The 20232-nt window shown below is 49.4% G+C and overlaps 1 long non-coding RNA gene across 1 annotated transcript; it reads left to right on the top strand.

The window, feature by feature from the left end:
• Window positions 1–45: 45 nt before the first annotated feature.
• On the top strand, window positions 46–19936 carry LOC148006059 (uncharacterized). Its single transcript, XR_015621147.1, has 4 exons — window positions 46–124; window positions 16120–16575; window positions 16757–16844; window positions 19814–19936. It is a non-coding gene; the product is annotated as an uncharacterized LOC148006059 (long non-coding RNA).
• Window positions 19937–20232: the final 296 nt, after the last annotated feature.

Below are 20232 nucleotides of genomic sequence, written 5' to 3'. Positions count from 1 at the left end.
GCGGCCCTGGAGGCGGGGAGAGGGTGGGAGGGGTGGGGGTGGGGTGGGATGAGGGGGCGGCCCAGCGGCACTTCGCGAACGTTCCCTCCATCTCTCCACTTTTCCTTCTGGCCCTGGTTGCATGGTGAGGAGAAGAGGGGGTTTTCAGTCCCAGGGGGAGCAGCTCCCAAGTTCAATCGAGGCGGGAGGAAGGTTCACTGGTGGGGTACCCAGAGGGACCCAGCACCCCGCGTGTTGGCGCCTTGAGATCCCCACCCGCGCAAGGGCTTGGAGCCAGGCCATCTTCTCGGTGGCCCGCAGCTGTCGTGACGGGGTGGGGCAAGGCGTCTGCTGGAGAAGGGGGGGGGGTGTTAACTGCCACACCCCATGCGTCTGGGGATAGCTGGGGGCCACGTCTGAGGAAGAACTGCAGAAAGGCAGTAAAGTTGAGTCTGTTTAATTCAGGTCTTTCCCCCTCGCCCTGGGAGGTTTCTTAGGGTCTTCTGAGGGTCCACTTGTCGCTCCTGCTCAGCCACTTCTGTTGTGTTTCAAGGCATGCACCCACCCCTAAGTCTTTGGCCCTCCGGTGTGGTGTCAGGGTTAGACTTCCCGGCTTAGACTGAAGGCACTCTCCCCCTCCCCCAAGGAGAGCTGCTGGGCCCCTTCCCAGACCTGGGCCCCAGGCATTCTTGCTCTGATTATTTTTTTCCACTTCGTCCCTGTGTCAGGGAGGAGGGCTTTGATTCAATTGCAGAAGAATGCTGTGCACCCAGCGGCCAGAGCCAGAAAGCTGGACACCATTTAATCAGATCTTTAGAGCAGCCTAGGAGATGGTGGATGAGGACTGATGAGTGCTGTTGACTGGGTAGCTTGTGCGTGGTGATCCATGTGCCCACATCTGGGAACATCTGGTGAAGATTCCGTGCGTGCGTGCCGCGGAAGATGGGTCTAGGGTCCGTATCCCCAGTGTGATATCATTCCTGTCCTGGGTGGACGTGTGAGAATGCAACTCTATGATGTGAGAGCAGGGTGACTGTGTCAGGTGTGAATGTCCTAAGGCGAAGTGGGTGCTGGCTGGAGCGACTACGGAGCAGGTGCATCACCATGAGTGAGTGCCATTGTGAGCCTGGGGGTGGAGGGGGGCGCCGTGTGCCAGCGTGGCAGCTGAGAGGTAGGGGTAGGGGTGTTGAAGGCGGCTGTATACTCTCTGGAGTGCCTCCTGTGGCTGTGTATTTGCATCTTTTTGTAGACTGCAAAGGGAGGAAGGGAAAAGCCCAGAGCAACCCAATATACCCATGTAAGGTCTATGGAAGAAGAGATTCGGAGGCAGTTGGTCATTTTCTGACTTATCCCTGAAATATTCCAGGGGAGGAGGTTGGCAGAGCCTCCGGCTGCTTGCTGGACAGCTGTTGCCAGTCAGAGAGAAGGAAGGGAGCAAGGGCAGGGCCTGCCAGCCTGCTGTTTACCCCAAGGTGCTAGGCAACAGGCAGCAAGGATGGCAATCACAGGACAGGGACTGCCTCCCCCTTCACCTAAACATACAAAGCCCTGTATACATCCATCCCTTAAGAACATTAATAATAACCTGTAAATACCCAGAGCAGAATCTTTTTTTTTTTTCCCAGAGCTGGGGACCAAACCCAGGGCCTTGAGCTTGCTGGGCAAGCGCTCTACCACTGAGCTAAATCCCCAACCCCCATCCCCAGAGTGGAATCTTAATGTCACCTGCCATGGCTTCTTGCCCTCTCCCTCCCGTCTCTTCTCTCCCTTCCAGTCTCCTCCTCTCCCTTCAAACTTCTCTCCCGCCCATCCTTCCTTCTCATCCAATGACAGGCCTCCTTCTATCCCATACCTGCCCCTCACCTGTATTTTACAAATTCAATGGAGAGAAGGTTCTGGTGAAGTTACCTGAGTTCTGACAGGGACTAGGCAGCTGTCCTTGGGGCAGCGGAATTAGCATCAAAATACAGATAACTCAGGGCAAACCACAACACAGAGTGAGTTCCAGGACAGCCAGGGCTGCACAAAGAAACCCTGTCTAGAAAGAAAGAAGGAAAAAGAAAAGAAAGAAAGAAAAGAAATCTCAAAAAACTCCTAACAACTCAATAGTGTTCATTTGTTTTGTTTTTGCCCTGGTTTGTTTCCTGTTTTTGTTTTTCAAGACAGTGTCTGTGTAGCCTGGACTGTCCTGGAACTGGTTCTGTAGATCAGGCTGGCCTCAAACACAGAGATCCGCCTGCCTCTGCCTCTCCAGTGCTGGGATTAAAGCCTCGTGCTGCCACCATCACCCGGCAGTAGTGTTCATTTGTAATTCCTAACTTTCCTGCATTGTCCACTAGAATGGAAGCCCCAGAGGGGAAGGGACTGTGTAGCTGTGGCATCCTCAGTGCTGCGTCCTCAGAAGCTAACAACGGGCCTGGCATGTAATAGAAATCTCTCTTAGACAGTCTCAGTGTCAGGACACTATGCTGAGCCAGCCTTGCTACTGAATTTAATCCCGGAACCCTCGTAAAGGTGGAAGAAGGGAATCAACTCCACACAAGTTGGCACACATGCCACCATGCCCACACACACATGTGTTATACACACACGTGCACATACAATGAAAACTAACAAATATTGGTTGAATGGAGTGAATGGAGGAAAGACAAGAAGGATGGGCGATTCTATCAAGATCAGTTCAGGCAACGTGTTATCCTGGCTGAATGCCAGGTTCATGCTATCCACCACTGTAGAGTTCCAGTGGACCATGGCAGACAGACAGACAGACAGACACACGCACGCACGCACGCACGCACGCACGCACGCACATGCGTGTCCAGATTGCATCCACCCAGGGGGCGTTCTGTGAGCAAGGTCACGGGACTCAGTCCCTTGGCACACATCGACATTTGGTCTGTGCTGAGTCTGTATCAGAGGAAATGGCTTTCTTGGCACAGGTCTGCAAGAAGTCCATTGTGTAGAATTTGCCAGAACCTTCACCTGGGAGTGCAAGCTCGCATCGAGAACAATGCCTGAGCGCTAGGCTAAGCAATGTAGCCATAGAGACTGACACCCAGGGGCCCAGGGTGGGGAGAGGTCCTTTCTGGGACTGCCTCATGGACAGGGCAGACTGGACCTGGGAAGATAAGAAGAGGATTTTTCTGAGCCAGACCCAGAGGGTGCTTTCAAAAATAAATGTATCCACAAAGTGGAACCCAAGAAGAGGAACACAGCCATTCTCTGCCTAATCCCCCACTCCATCTCTCTGCTGCCCTGCTTGCCCAGGAGCTGATTCCTGCCACAGTCTCACTGAGGGCCTTCTGCCCTCAGTGGTGGAGACAGCAGAATAAGAAGAGAGAGAGGGGGCTGGGGATTTAGCTCAGTGGTAGAGTGCTTACCTAGGAAGCGCAAGGCCCTGGGTTCGGTCCCCAGCTCCGGAAAAAAAAGAACCAAAAAAAAAAAGAAGAGAGAGAGAGCTGGGTGGTGGTGGCACAGGCCTTTAATCCCAGCACTCTGGAGGCTGAGGCAGGTGGATCTTTGTGAGTTCAATATCAGCCCCTGGGCTACAGAGTGAGTTCCAGGACAGTTGGGGCTATAAAGAGAAACTCTTATCTTGAAGGAAAGAAAGAAAGGGAAGAAAAAAAGAGGAGAGAGTGACTGCAATAGTCCCACACTCTCCTAGCTATTCTGAGAACTGGACCCAAAGCCTGGCACATGCCAGGTCCCACCCCACCACTGAGTTGTAGCCGGAACCTGAGCCATTTATCAGGCTTTTGTCCCACAGTGAGGTCCTCCTGGGCAAGGATCACAGTCCTCTACCAAAGGCTACAGCTAGCGTGTGTCTCATGCATGGATTCGCTATCAGGTTTCCTGGCAAGACCGCCTGCCCTTAACTCCTCTGGCTCAGGGTAGTGTCTGCTGCAAGGCCGTGTCCCTGTAAACACTCCTTTCACGAACCCTCTTCCAGCAAAGGCCTCAGGCGAGTGAGCCTCTTTACTGCTAAAACCCCCAAGACGAGAACTGAATTCTCCAGGGGGCTGGAGAGATGGCTCAGTGGTTAAGAGCACCCGACTGCTCTTCCAGAGGTCATGAGTTCAATTCCCAGCAACCACATGGTGGCTCACAACCATCTGTAAAGAGATCTTGTGTATCTGAAGACAGCTACAGTGTACTTATATATAATAAATAAATAAATCTTTAAAAAAAAAAAAAAAAGAAGAGAGAGAGGGGGCTGGGGATTTAGCTCAGTGGTAGAGTGCTTACCTAGGAAGCGCAAGGCCCTGGGTTCGGTCCCCAGCTCCGGAAAAAAAAGAACCAAAAAAAAAAAGAAGAGAGAGAGAGCTGGGTGGTGGTGGCACAGGCCTTTAATCCCAGCACTCTGGAGGCTGAGGCAGGTGGATCTTTGTGAGTTCAATATCAGCCCCTGGGCTACAGAGTGAGTTCCAGGACAGTTGGGGCTATAAAGAGAAACTCTTATCTTGAAGGAAAGAAAGAAAGGGAAGAAAAAAAGAGGAGAGAGTGACTGCAATAGTCCCACACTCTCCTAGCTATTCTGAGAACTGGACCCAAAGCCTGGCACATGCCAGGTCCCACCCCACCACTGAGTTGTAGCCGGAACCTGAGCCATTTATCAGGCTTTTGTCCCACAGTGAGGTCCTCCTGGGCAAGGATCACAGTCCTCTACCAAAGGCTACAGCTAGCGTGTGTCTCATGCATGGATTCGCTATCAGGTTTCCTGGCAAGACCGCCTGCCCTTAACTCCTCTGGCTCAGGGTAGTGTCTGCTGCAAGGCCGTGTCCCTGTAAACACTCCTTTCACGAACCCTCTTCCAGCAAAGGCCTCAGGCGAGTGAGCCTCTTTACTGCTAAAACCCCCAAGACGAGAACTGAATTCTCCAGGGGGCTGGAGAGATGGCTCAGTGGTTAAGAGCACTGACTGCTCTTCCAGAGGTCCTGAGTTCAATTCCCAGCCACCACATGGTGGCTCACAACCATCTGTAATGGGATCTGATGCTCTCTTCTGCTGTGTTTGAAGGCAGCGACAGTGTACTCATGTATATAAATAAATAAATCATTTAAAAACAAAACAAAGCAAAACTGAATTTCAGGAAGCCCTGGCCACAAAGGTTGAGGGGCACCAAACACCCAAATGAGAAGAGTGGGAAGAGAGATATTTAGCTGAGTGATAGTGATATAGACTATAGACTATAAATTATATGTGTGTGTGTGTGTGTGTGTGTGTGTGTGTGTGTGTGTGTGTGTGTGTATGACCTGGTGCTTAGACCTCAAATTCAATTCTCTCTCTCGCTTTTTTAAAGATTTATTTATTTTATAAATGATGAGTACACTGTAGCTGTCTTCAGACACACCAGAAGAGGGCATCAGATCCCTTACAGATGGTTGTGAGCCACCATGTGGTTGCTGGGAATTGGGATTTAGCTCAGTAGTAGAGCAGTTGCCTAGAAAAACAAGCAAACAGAAAGAACTAGAGATGGGGAGAGAAGGGAAGAGAGGGGAGGGGAGGGGTGGGGAGGGGAGGGGAGGGGAGGGGAGGGGAGGGGAGAGGACAGGAGCTGGAGAGATGGCTCAGCAGTTAGGAGCACCTGCTGCTCTCTTAGAGGACAGAGTTCAGTTCTAACATAGCTCAGATATTTCACAGCCACCTGTCACTCCACCTCCAGGGATTCTGACATGCCTTTTTGACCTCCATGGGCACCCACATGTGGTTTATTTTGACTTGTTTGTTTTAAGTTAGGGTTTCTCTGTGTAACCCTGGCCTTCCAAGAACTTACTCTTCAGACCAGGCTGGCCTCGAACTCACAGAGATTCACCTGCCTCAGTCTTCTGGGTACTGGGATTAAAGGTGTGTGCCCCCTCCCAGCACACAGGAAGCACACATCCACACAGACATACAGACATACATTGTGATAGTTTGAATGAGAATGACCCCCGTAGACTCCTATTTGAATGCTTGATCCCGGTTAGTGGAACTGTTTGGGAAGGATTGGAAGATGCGGCCTTGTTGGAGGAGGTGAGTCAGTGGAGGTGGGCTTTGAGGCTTCATCATGGGACATCAGGAAACACCAAAGCCCACACCGTTCCCAGTCACCTCTCTCTGCCTTGTGGTTGTCATCTCAGTGTAAGCTCTCGGTTACTGTTCCGAGGTTATACATGGTTACAGATTAGCCCCCCAGAGCTGTAAGCAACCCTCTAATTAAATGCTTTATTTTTTGGTGAGTCACCTTGGTCATGGTGTCTCTTCACGGCAACAGAACAGAACTAAGACCTATTTATACACATAAATAAAGACAAAGTAAGAGAGACATGAGCATTCTTAATCAGTCTTGAGTCCGTAAGGTCCTGAGTCATGCAAGATGAACAGGGCTATGATTGTCACAGAGGTGACCTAGGAAGTGGGGAGCACTAGAGAGCAGCATGGGAGACACTAACAACAGTCCCCCCTCACCCTGCTCATACTGTACAGCCTGCCCTAATAATTATGGGAGCAGCATTCCCTAGGCCCTGGCTCTCTGAGAGTAAAGTGCACCCTCGACACTCTCTTCATAGGACTGTTGTGACCGGATGAGAGTCTCAGTCAGGAGCGCATGGTGTGAAGTTGCTCTGAAAACCCCATCACTTAACCCAAGGGGAAGCCATTCTGCCTGGTTTCCCTGTACTGACGCTGCCCTGAGGTAGGAAAAAAATGGGTCTGAGACGCCCCACAGGACTCTCCAGGTCACCCTCTCTTGAAGCAGGACATGAATCCTGTGAGAGGCTAGATGGGGCCCAACAGCTAACTGTATTCACTGGGTACTCTTGGGAAAGTTACTCCACTCACAGGCTATGGTCTCCACAAAACTGGGAGACCCATCTCAGGACAGGTTTATTGTGAGAATGAACTCGAAGAAAAGTGTTTCATCAAAGGACCCAGAAATTTTAGCTGTCACTGTCTATTTAAAAACTTTAAACCCTCAGTAATGGCACATGTCTTTAATCTTAGCACTCAGGAGGCAGTGGGTCTCTGTGAGTTCGAGGCCTGCCTGGTCTACAGAGCAAGTTCTAGGACAGCCAGAGCTACATAGAGAAACCCTGCTCCAAAAAATTGTGTGTGTGTGAGTGTGTGTGAATATGTGTGTGAGTGTGTGTGAGAGTTTGTGTGAGTGTGTGAGTGTGTATGAGTGTGTGAGAGTGTGTGAGTGTCTGAGTGTGAGAGAGTATGAGAGACTGTGTGAATGTGTGTGTGTGTGAATCTGTGATTATAACTGTGAGTGAGTGTGTGTGTGTGTGTGTGTGTGTGTGTGTGTGTGTGTTTGTTCAGATGAGTGCAAGAGCCTATAGGGCCAGAACTTTGGATGCCCCTGAATCTGGAGTTACAGGCAGTATGTGAGCTGCCTAACATGGGTGCTGGGAATTGAACTTGGGTCCTCTGGAAGAGTCGTCTGTGTTTTTAACTGCTGAGTCATCACTCAAGCCCCTATACAAAAATCATTCTTTTTTTTCTGCTGCTGTTGTTGTTTTTTTTGGGTTTTTTCTTTTTTTTTTTTTTTTCGGAGCTGGGGATCGAACCCAGGGCCTTCTGCTTGCTAGGCAAGCACTCTACCACTGAACTAAATCCCCAACCTTTTTTGGGTTTTTTTGTTTTTGTTTTTGTTTTGTTTTGTTTTTGAGCTGAGGACCAAACCCAGAACCTTGCACTTGCTAGGCAAGCGCTCTACCACTGAGCTAAATCCCCCAACCCTCTTTTCCCTCTTTTTTTTTTCTTTCAAGCTAAAAAATGGTACTCAATCTTCTTTTTTTTTTTAGATTTATTCATTTATTATATATAAGTACACTGAGGCTTTCTTCAGACACACCAGAAGAGGGCATCGGATCTCTTTACAGATGGTTGTGAGCCACCATGTGGTTGCTGGGAATTGATCTCAGGACCTCTGGAAGAGCAGTCAGTGGTCTTAACCACTGAGCCATCTCTCCAGCCAGGAACTCAGTCTTCTTAGATGCTAAGCACATTCTCTAATTTTTCTTTTTTTTAAAACATAGTTTTGGGAGCTGGAGAGATGGTTCAATGGTTAAGAGCACTGGCTGCTCTTCCAGAGGTCCTGAGTTCAGTTCCAGCAACCACATGGTGGCTCAAAACCATCTGTAATGGAATCAGATGCCCTCTTCTGGTGTGTCTGAAGACAGCAAGTGTGCTCACATACATGAAATAAATGAATCTTTCAAACAAATAAACAAACAAACATTTTTTTTTGGTTCTTTTTTTCGGAGCTGGGGACCGAACCCAGGGCCTTGCGCTTCCTAGGCAAGCGCTCTACCACTGAGCTAAATCCCCAACCCCACAAACAAACATTTTTATGGCCGGACCATGGTGGTGCATGTCTTTAATAATCCCTGTACTCTAGAGGCAGGGGGCAGGTATATCTCTGTGAGTTCAAAGCTAGCCTGGTCTACAGAGGGAAGTCCAGAATAGCCAGGGCTACACAGAGGATCCCTGTGTAGGAAAATAAATAAATAAACAAATAACTTTAAAATGTTTCTAGTATTATTGAGTAGCTCACACTCTCCTCGAACTTGCGATTCCCTGCTTCTTCTGAGTGCAGGCATTAGAGATACTAAGAACAGTACTTATATTAATTCATAGTTGTATGCCTGACCTGCAGCTTTTCCATAAGGCAAAGCTAGAGGAATAAGGCTGTGCACAGCCTTTGCCTAACGGGTAGAGTGCGTACTGGGCACGTGTGGGTTCAACCCCCAGCAGTACATAACCCCCAGCATGCAGATAAACAATGTTCCTTGCTGGATGGCACCGAGACACATTACCTGCATGGTTACAGTGAATCCTCAGAGCTCTCCTGTCCGGTGGAGCCTGCCAGAAAGTCCCTTCGTCCATAAGAAATCAGGTTTGGTGGCTGGAGAGATGGCTCAGCGGTTAAGAGCACTGCTTGATCTTCCAGAGGACCCGTGTTCAATTCCCAGCACCCACGTGGCACCTCACAACTGCAACTCCAGTTCCAGGGAACCTGACACCCTCATACAGACATACACACAGGCAAAACACCAATTCATATAAAATAAAAATAAATTAATTATCAGTAAAAGAAAACAGAGTCACACTTGTAGGATTGATAGCACCCAGCATCCAATCCCCCCTCTACCACTTAGGTGTCATTGCCCTGGACCTCCGGAGGCTTATGGTCCATGTGGTGAGAACCAGAAGCTGGACCACCTCAGGCTTACTCCCTAGGCGCTGGGTCGTGGCCACAGGCAGATTTCTTAACCTCCCTGGAGGTCAGGTTTTGCTTCTGTGATAGGTGTGTATGTTAAATGAGAAAGGGAGTTGGGACTTGGTGGCGCATGGCTTTAGCCGCAGCGCTTGGGAGGCAGAGGCAGGCAGATCTCTGTGAATTGAAAGCCTTCTCTATAGAGATTTCCAGGACAGCCAGGGCTACACAGAGAAACCCTGTCTCGAAAAACCAAGCAATCAAAAACATCAGAAGAGGGGCTGGGGATTTAGCTCAGTGGTAGAGCGCTTACCTAGGAAACACAAGGCCCTGGGTTCGGTCCCCAGCTCCGAAAAAAAAAAAAAAAAAAAAAAAAACATCAGAAGAGAGGGTTGGGGATTTGGCTCAGTGGTAAAGCGCTTGCCTAGCAAGCGCAAGGCCCTGGGTTCGGTCCCCAGCTCTGAAAAAAAAAAAAAACAAACAAACAAAAACAAAAACATCAGAAGAAAGGAAGGGAAGTTGATGCTGATCTCTTTGCATACAAGAGACAGTGGTTATTCCCTTCCTTCCCTTTGTCCTCTCTGCTCCCACCGCTGTGTACCGTCATTCTGCCGAGCGCCTATCAAGGCACCCACGGCTTCCACTGGTTAACTCGCCTGCAATGTCTAGTGCAGCCTACAGGCGGCGCACACAGACATCACTTTTCCCACTCAGATGCCTGACACAGCAGGACGTGTGTTTCCTCTCGTGACCGCGCGAGGGCGCCCCGGACTTGCCTTTTCAGAACCGACAGTGCAAAAAAAAAAAAAAAAAAAAACCTGGAGGGCGGAGCCTGAGGTGAGCCCCATCATCAAAGCAGTAATTAGTAATAAACGGGACTGGGATATGGCTCAGTAGGCAGAGTGCTTGTCTAACATGCAAGCAGCCCTAGAGTGTGCCTCTAATCCCAGCACTCAGTTGAGGCAGAAAGATCAAAAGTTCGAGGTCATCCTCCACTCCATAGCTGAGCTAGAGGCCGGCTTGGGTTACAGAGGACGTAGTGTTAGACTAACACATACACAAACAGGAATGATTAGAAACGATCCCGGGTTGGGGATTTAGCTCAGTGGTAGAGCGCTTGCCTAGCAAGCGCAAGGCCCTAGGTTCGGTCCCCAGCTCCGGAAAAAAAAAAGAAACGATCCCGGGCTAGGTATGGGTTAGGCATGCAGCTCTGTCTTTGAGCTGACTTTAGTACACATGAGATTCTGTGTTCAATCCCCAGTACCACAATAAATAAATAAGTAAACAAACAAATAACAATATAACAATAGCACCACCAGCTCCACCAGTTGGAAAGCCATGGGCTGCAGACTCCACAGTAAAAGCCAGACATTACACACAGGAGACTGGAGTATAAATCCAGCCTCCTCGCCCCACTGTGTCTCTGGACTCCTGGGACTGTGTTTCCTTGGCTTTAAAATGGAAAATACAATAGTATCGCTCTTAGGAGGAATAGGGGAATTCCTAAGGAACAGCCAGTCAACGTGGTTCTTACCTGGACCCTGAGTGGGAAAATGCAAATAAATTCCTTTTCCAAGCGAGGATCATTGGGGCCTTATCTCAGACTCTGTGGGACTCCCACAAAGCTACTTACTCCTAATACAGGCATCGGCAGACCCCCGACTCAGCAGTTCCTTCTGCCGTTTCTGGAGTGTTCCTTCTGACTCCTAGGCTGCTCTAGACGTGGTGCCTCTGTAAACCAGGCTGGCCTTGAACTCACAGACATCCCCCTGCCTCTAAAGGTGTGTGCCACTACAACTGGCTTGTTTTTGTAGTTTTACCTTGTGAGACAAAATGTCACTGTATACCTCTGGCTATCCTGGAACTCTCTGTAGACCAGGCTGCCCTCGGATTCATCCTGCCCATGCTTCCCAAGTGTCTGTGTTATGGTCATGAGCCACCTACATTTATACATGTGCTGGACAGAGGACAACTTGTGGGAGCTGGTTTTCTCCTATTATGTGGGATCTGGGGATCGAACTCAGATTGTCGGGCTTGGTGGCAAACGCCTTCACTCATCAACCCTATCTGTTTTGTTTGTTTTCTTAGTTTTTTTTTAATTATGTTTTGTGTATGAGCGGTTTTGCCTGCATGCTTATGTGAGTATAAACACCCCGTGTCTCTAGTGCCCTCAGCGTCTGTTGAATCCCTTGCGACTGGAGTGATAAGTAGCTGTGAGCCACCATGTAGGTGCTAGGAATGAAATCTGGGTTCTCTGTGATAGTAATCGGTGCTCTCAATCAACAAGCCATTGGTCCCACCCCTCCGTGATCCCTGAGACAGATTCTGGATCTCATTATGTAGTCAAAGATGACCTTGAACTCCTGCCTCTAGCTCTTGAGTGCTGGGATTACAAGCTCACTCTGCCATGACGTGACTCCAGATTTCTTGCCGAATCCAAATTCCCTCTGATTACACAGTGGTGACCTTGAGGGCATGTATGTCTTCTATTAATGGCTTCAAGGAATCCTCAGAGGTCATTCCATTGCCTGGGGCAGTCGGCGCACATCCCACGAATAAGCATCACGCCTGTAAATTCTGGAATGTGTGCCTTTGAAGCCTGGGCGTTGGGAATGTGGGCCCTGTGCACCCTGCCTTACCAAGTGAGAGCATTGCATGGCCAGTGCATTCACGCCATACCTTTCAACTTCCTTTTTTTTTTTTCTTCGTTGCTGGGGACCGAACCCAGGGCCTTGCGCTTGCTAGGCAAGCGCTCTACCACTGAGCTAGATCCCCAACCCACCTTTCAACTTCCTAACCCGTGAAACTATTTTGTTTCTTTAAATATTATTTATGTTCTTTGCGTGTGCGCGCGCACATGCACGCACGCAAGCCTTGGGAAACCAGAAGAGGATGTTGGCGCCCTGAAGCTGGAGTTACAGGTGTTTTGTGAGCCACTTGGTTGATATGGGGGTTGGAAATGGAACTCAAGTCCCTGAGAAAAGAGATTATGTCTCTTTCTCCAGCTGGTAACCCCGAGAGAGGGTGAGTTTCCCCAGTAGATTGTGTGTCCCAGGGGAAGTGTTATGTGTCCTGGCTACTTCAGGGACCTTGGGATGGAGTGTACCTCCCTACAGCACAAGAACTCTTGGATCTGACTGCCTCTTCCATCAGAAGTGTGCTTTGGGCACAGCATATCTCTCTAGCTCACTAGTTCTGGAACTTCAGGGACAGATTGGCTTTCCTTGAGTAAGCCGGAAGTCCAAGCTGGGGTGCTGTTCATTTTTTTTTTTTTTTTTTTTTTTTTGGAGCTGGGGACCGAACTCAGGGCCTTACGCTTGCTAGGCGAGCCTCAACCACTGAGCTAAATTCCCAACCCCTGGGGTGCTGTTCAATGTAGAGCACTGGCCTAGGGAGTTCAAGACACCCAGTTCAATTCCTAGCACTGGGGGTGAAAGGGCAAAGGGCAAGTATTCCAGGAGCAGACCAGGTTAGCTCTTCTCCATTAGAGTGGTGACTTCCAGAAGATATGGCTGGGTCTCCCTGACCCCTCTCCATCTCTACTACCTGCTCACCTCCCAGACACTCCTCCCACCAGCAAAGCCAGGCAAATTTGAGAGCAGAGGGAGCCTCAGAGTAAACCACACTGAATTAAGGCAGAAGCTAAGGGATCACTAGGAGGCGGTGTGTGGAAAGGCAAGGTCCAGCAGGAAGACCTGGTCCCTTTCAGCATGTCCCTATGACTCTGAGGTCCCCTTGCCAGGTCAATCCCAAGTCTCTGGCCTTGGCCCCTGCTGCACTTTACCTGCGTGTTAACTCCCCAATCCTGATAGGTAGAAGTGTTTCTCAGAGAGAGGAGACAATGGCAGACCTGAGGAGAGCCTGGTCCTGCCACATGACTAGGAAGTAACCAGCCAGCCGGGATGCCCACTGGGCAAGCACATCTCACCCAGCTTTGAAAAAGGAATAAGAGACAGATTCTTCAGGGAGAGATGTGGGGGGGGGGGGACACCCAGGTTTCTGGCACAGAACCCAGATGGTGTTGGCTCCCTAGACAAGGCCTGCCAAACGGTGGGAGTGCCTGCTAGGGAGGTTGGGAACGGAAGAGGAGCAGGCACAAATGCCCACCACAAAAAAAAAAAAAAAAAAGTGAGCCTTGGCTCCAGCTTTTTGTTCTGGTATAGCCATCCCTTCCTTCTAGACACTAGGTTCAAGTCCCAAGTATTCTCTAAGCCCTCTCCAAGTCTCACCTTCCCAGGTCTGAGAAACACAGGCTACAGACCAAACCACGTGAGCCGCAAGGAATGCTGTTCCTTTAAACCTCGCCTAGTGGAGGGTGTGGCCTATGTTGCAGGTGAACTGCGTTGCCACATCAGCAGGGCTAACCCTGCCCTCTCCTCCCCCGCCCCCCAGAGGGCTCTGGAGGGAGGCCCCGGAGGCCCCAGAGGATGGTGGGAAATAGGTGGGGGGGAGAAAGCCAGACAAGTTGGTAGTTGGCAGGAACTCCTATGAAGGAGATGGCCGCGGGGGTGGGTGAGGAAGTTATGTGAGTGCCCGTGACCCAACAAGTCACCGTATGTCTTAAGAGTGGCTGTGAATGTCCCAGAGTGTACAGAACTGTGTGCAAAATACGTGTGTGTCTCGATGGTCCAGATACAATCTGGTTTAAGTATGAAGTTTAAGAATGTGTGTATTAGTCTGTGAATGTCAACCAGGTAATCTCCACCTGTGATCCTAGCCCGGGGGAGCGGGGGACAGAGATGAGGATTGCGGAAGTCTGAGGCTAGCTTGATCTACGCAGTGAATTCTAGGACGATAGTGAGGAGACTTGTCTCTGAAAGAAAAAAAAGTGAATGTCGCTATATACTTGGTGTGTGGGTGTATGGACATCCTTTCCCGTACGTGTTTTTAATCCCAGCACTCGGTAGAGGCAGGAGGGTTATGAGTTCAAGGTCACCCTCACCTACCTATGTGGATCAGCCTGCATTGTTTCACAACTACAACCAAGAGGATGAGGGGAAGGGCTGGAGAGATGGCTCAGTAGTTAAGAGCCCCGACTGCTCTTCCAGAGGTCCTGAGTTCAATTCCCAGCAACCGCAACCACATGGTGGCTCACAACCATCTGTAAGGGATCTGATGCCCTCTTCTGGTGTATCTGACAGCTACAGTGTATTTATATATTATAAATGAATAAATCCTTAAAAAAAAAAAAAGGATGAGGGATGCGTCCACGTGAGTGTAGTGGACATGTACACGTGAGTGCATGTGTCTGAGTGGGTGGATAGAAGAGTGCGAATATATCAGAATATGTGCCTTTGTGCACAGCTGAGTGTAAAATTGTGTGTGGCCGGGAATGGTGGTGCACGCTTTACTCCCAGGACTGAGAGGCCAAAGGCAGGCAGATCTCTGAGTTTGAGGCCAGCCTGGTCTAATATATTGTGAGTTCCAGGACAGCCAAGGCTACACAGTGGAACCTGTCTCTAAATAAACAAGCAGACAGACAGACAGATAGGCGTATTGATGGGTGTTTATGAGTGTGCCGAGTTTTGTGTGACTGACTGTGAATGCTCCGGAGTCTGAAGGAGCACGTGAATGTGGCTTTTTGTGACCAACCAACCGGATGTGTGTGTATGAGAGTGTGTGAGGGCTGGAGAGATGGCTCAGTGGTTAAGAGCACTGACTGCTCTTCCAGAGGTTCTCAGTTCAATTCCCAGCAACCACATGGTGGCTCACAACCACCTGTAATGGGATCCTATGCCCTCTTCTGGTGTGCATGAAGACAGAGCTACAGTGTACATTAGATAAATAAATCTTTTTTTTTCTTTTTTTTTTTTTTTCTTTTTTTTTCCGGAGCTGGGGACCGAACCCAGGGCCTTGCACTCGCTAGGCAAGCGCTCTACCGCTGAGCTAAATCCCCAACCCCTAGATAAATAAATCTTAAAAAAAAAAAAAAAGAGTGTGTAATTGTATCTGTACTCAAGAGAGTATATGTGTATGTGAGAGAGTATGTGTGTGAATGTATGTGCATTCAAGTAAGTTGCGTGGGTGTGTGTGTGAATGACTGTGTGTGTGTGTATAAGTGTGTGTGTTCATGTGTATGAGAGTGTGTGAATGTATCTGTATTCTAGTGTGAGTGTGCATGTTTGTGAGAAAGTGTATGTGTGCGTGTGTGTGAGAGCATATGTGTGCATGTGTGTGCATGGAACCTAGGGCATTAGGCATGGTAGATAAGCACTCTGGCACTGAGCTGTGTGTTCATTCCAGGGATCCTGCCCTGATCTCTTAATTCACGACACTCGGCCTCAGTGGAGCTGTTATTCCCCCTACTTATTTACTCTACTCCTTTTTAAAAATGCATTTGTTTGTTTTTAAATTTATTTGTTTAATTATGTATATGGGTGTGCATCTGCATGTACTCCTCCACACCAGAAGAGGACATCAGACCCTGTATGGTTGTGAACCACCATCCACCATGTGGGTGCTGGGAATTGAATGCCAGACCTCTGGAGCAGCAGCCAGTGGGTTTTTTGTTTGTTTTAAATTATTTTATGTACATGAGTACACCGTAGCTGTCTTCAGACACACCAGAAGAGGGCATTTGATCCCATTACAGATGGTTGTGAGCCACCATGTGGTTGCTGGGGATTGAACTTAGGACCTCTGGAAGAGCAGACAGTGCTCTTAACCACTGAGCCATCCCTCCAGAACCAAACTCTTTTTATTTTTAATTACGTGTGTGTTCACCTGTGGGTATGTGCATGTGAGTGATGACTGCAGGTTCCCATGGTGATCAGAGGTGTCAGATCCCCCCAGCTGTAGTTACAGGCAGTCGTGAGCTGTCAGACATGGTGCTGGGAATCTAACACAAGCCCCGTGGAAGCAAGCACTGTTAACCACTGAGCCATCTTTCCAGCCTCGTTAGTCTTCTTTTAATTACATTTTTTTTCTTTTCTTTTTTTCAGAGCTGGGGACCGAACCCAGGGCCTTGCGCTTGCTAGGCAAGCGCTCTACCATTGAGCCAAATCCCCAACCCCTACATTTTTTTATGGTGAAACAAAAGCATATATTTAGACTTAGCCATCTGGACTCACTTTCGATGATCCCAACCTTGTTGGCAACATCGTAATCTGGAGCCAAAAGAACATACACCTTCTTCTCTCCATCAGGCCGTATCAGGGTATTGACTTTGGCCACATCAACGTCAGAGTTTCTTCATGGCCTCCTGTTTGATCCAGTGCTTGTTAGCCTTGACATCCACAATGGACACCAGTGTGTTGTTGTCCTCTCTTTTCTTCATGGCTGACTCAGTGGTCCGGGAAATTGATGACAGCGTAGTGGTTAAGCTTGTTTCTCCTGGGCGCACTCTTTCCAGGATATTTTGGCTGCCTCCAGAGCTGCAGGGTCTTGGCCGATGGAAGGTGGGTGACATTCGGATCGTCTTCTTTTTGTGGCTGTGGATGCCTTTCAGCACTGCCTTCCTAGCTTTCAAGGCCGTGGCTTTGGCTTCAGCTTCCGGAGGGGCGGGAGCTTCCCTCTTCGCTTTCGGCGCCATCTTGGTGAAAAGCTTAATTATATTTTCTTTGTTTACTGTTTGTGCAGACGGCACACTCGTGCAGCACACTCAAGGCACAATTTGAGGGAGTCCGTTCTCTCCTCCTACCATGTGCATCCTGGGAACTGAACTCAGGTAAACAGGCTTGATGGCTGGGGGTAGATGTGTGTGGGTGGTGGGTGGGAAAGGTACTGGACCCTGAACCTCTGCAATATTGTTTTTTTGAAAGATTTATTCATTTATTATATATAAGTACACTGTAGCTGTCTTCAGACACACCAGAAGAAGGCATCGGATCTCATTACAGATGGTTGTGAGCCGCCATGTGGTTGCTGGGATTTGAACTCAGGACCTCTGGAAGAGCAGTTGGTGCTCTAACCACTGAGCCATCTCTCCAGCCCTGCCTCTGGAATATTGTATGATTGACTTCTGAACCACAGCCCTAGCCTTCCAGCTCCACTCGTGCTGAGACAGGTCGAGCAGCCTGCCTTGGTCAAGGGGGAGTGACTGAGCTAGGATTTGAACCCAGTCCTCTCCCTGTCTCTGGAGCTCGTGCTACTAGGGAGTCATCAGTCCCTCGCTACCTAGCCTGTCACCCTCAAGAGAACGCAAGGAGGTTTGAGGAGATTCAGGAGAAATGGGGATGGGCAGCCCAGACACTCAGTACTGGAGTGACACAGCCTCATGTGACTCTCAACTGGAGTCTCCACAGGACCTCTTGTCCTAACCACTGCCCAGCTCCCTACCCTGTTCTTGTCCCTTAAACTGAGGAGGAAAACCCATGACTAAGTGAGCCCAGCCTTGAGTAACCGCCCTGCTGACTGCTCACGAGTGTCTGAAGCTCAATGGGCCACAAACCTCTGTTTCCTCCTGGTTCGTGTGTCGAAGCAGAACCCCTAGCAGCACAGTTGCAGCACAGGCCTTTAATCCCAGAACTCAGGGGGCAGAGGCAGGTGGATCTCTGAGTTCAAGGCCAACCTGGTCTGCAGAATGAGTTCCAGGACAGCCAGGGCTACACAGAGAAACTCTTGTCTCATAAAAAAAAAAAAAAAAGCAAAACAAACAAACAAACAAAACCCAATGACTTCAAAACAGAAGCCAGGGTTGGGGATTTAGCTCAGTGGTAGAGAGTTTGCCTAGCAAGCACAAGGCCCTGGGTTCGGTCCCCAGCTCCAAAAAAAAGAAAAAAAAAAGAAAAAAAAAAAAAACAGAACCCCCTTTGCAGTAGAAGTGGAAGCAGGGACATGAGATAGAAGGGCAAGGGGAGTGTGGGAGTGTGAAGGGTGGGCCTCTTAGGGAGGCTGGAACCTGCTCTGCCCACCTATTGCCAGATCCCGGCAACCTCTGGAATGGCGACATTTGTTTTGTTTTCCCCTCCCTTCTTTCCTTCCTTCTTTACTTCCTCCCTTCCTTCCCTCTGTTCCCTCCCTCCCTCCTTTCTTCCTTCCTTTTCTCTCTCTTTTTTTTTTTTCTTTTTCTTTTTTTCGGAGCTGAGGACTGAACCCAGGGCCTTGCGCTTGCTAGGCAAGCGCTCTACCACTGAGCTAAATCCCCAACCCCCCCTTTTCTCTTTCTGATACAGTCATCTCATACAGCCTGGACTGCCTCAAACTGCAGCTCCCCCTGCTTCCTGCCTGCTGGGATACCGACATAAGCCTCCACACGTGGCTCCTCCTAGGTTTCTGATGAGGAACAGGAGGCTCTGAGGCACACACAGAGAAGGCAAGGCCTTGGCTTTGGCTCTTAAAGCCAGGGCTCCACCATCTCTGGCTTCTTTTGGTTCTGGGAGGTGGATTAGGATGTAGAAGAGACGGGAGAGGTGGGGTCGTAGAGTTCTTGTGGGTGAAGAGGACCAGGTAAATGCTTATACATGTTTAAGGGAACACATTTATTGTAAGGCTACATGGGAAGGAAGACAAATGGTGCCCTTGCCTCTGGGCCTCATGGAGAATGCAAGTGGCCAAGAAGCCCGTGAGATCTAGTCTTGCTCTCAGCTGAGTGCCTAACACCCTGACTCAGGTGACAGTTACTCCAGTGTACATGGTCTTTGCTTCTGTCCCTCCTCTGGGTCCCACCTACCTTGAGTTCTTCTGCCCCATGGCCCCTGCTTCCTCACAGTACTAATTATGGCCCTCTTCTGTCACCATCTTCCCCACAGGAAGACTTTCTTGGTCCACCAAATCTGATACCTCAAGTACAACTTCAGGCTACTTCACGGGTGTCTTAGTCAGGGTTTCTCTTCCTGCACAAATCCTGACCAAGAAGCAAGTTGTGAAGGAAAGGGTTTATTTAGTTTACACTTCTACCACATTGCTGTTCATCACCAAAGGAAGTCAGGACTGGAACTCAAGCAGGTCAGGAGGCAGGAGCTGATGCAGAGGCCATGGAGGGATGTTATACACTGGCTTGTTTGAGTTCCAGTCCTGACTTCCTTTGGTGATGAACAGCAATGTGGAAGTGTAAGCTGAATAAACCCTTTCCTCCCCAACTTGCTTCTTGGTTGTGATGTTTTGCGCAGGAATAGGAACCCTGACTAAGACAGTGGGCATCAGCACCTGAGTCAGGCCTCCCTTTAGTCCAGTGACTTTTTTTTTCTTTTCTTTTTTTCGGAGCTGGGGACCGAACCCAGGGCCTTGCGCTTGCTAGGCAAGCGCGCTACCACTTAGTCCAGTGACTTTTAGAAGATGACCACCCCTCCCTTGCAGCTAGGCCCTGATTCCGATTGCTTCCACGAAAGCGAGGGAACCTGTGTTACTTTGTCTTGTTGCTATGACAACACACCAAAGAAGAAAAGCAACCGATGGAATTGAGCAGTGGTGACTCACACCTTTGATCCCAGCTTTTGGGAGGCAGAGGCAGGTGGATCTCTTGAGTTCAAGCCTGGTCTACAGAGTGAGTTCCAGGACAGCCAGGGCTACACAGAGAAACCGTCTTAAACAAACAGCAGTTATGGGGTTGATTTTGGCTTAGGTTGAGGGTACAGGCCGTCAAGGTGGGAGTCATGGCCTTGGGGCAGTGAGGCAACTGCTCTCTCAGTATCTGCTGTCAGGAAGCTGGGAGAGATGAACGCCTGGGGCTCAGCTCACTTTCCTTTTCTTTTTCAGTCAGTCCAGGACCCCAGCCAATGGGATGGAGCTGCCTACATTCAGAGTGGGTCTACACTGCCCTATTAAAACTCTTCTAGAAACACTCAAATAAAGGCACCTGGAGGTGGGTTTCCATGGTGACTCAAAATTCCATCAAGACTGCAACAAACACTAGGCACCACAGTGTCTTTTCTCTCTGCCCTTAAGGATTCCAACACAAGACTATCAGGGTAGAATTTCAGACAGTGAGTGTGGTCAGTCAGGAACCCAAGGGCTAAAGACCACTGCCCTGCAGTGAACCTTGGACACTTCCCATCATTTGAGCCAGCCTGCTGTCTTCCGTTGCCTGGGTTTGACTCTCTTACATGAACCTGCTTTCCCCTTATTTTGTCTTTTTGAGATAGGGTTGCTCTGTGTAGTCCTGGCTGTCCTGGAAC

This window comes from Rattus norvegicus, chromosome 5 (assembly GCF_021556685.1).
Source record: "Rattus norvegicus strain SHRSP/BbbUtx chromosome 5, alternate assembly SHRSP_T2T, whole genome shotgun sequence".
Lineage (NCBI taxonomy): Eukaryota > Metazoa > Chordata > Mammalia > Rodentia > Muridae > Rattus > Rattus norvegicus.
Note: the sequence above shows the minus strand (reverse complement) of the source record. Positions and strands in the feature narration are given on the sequence as shown.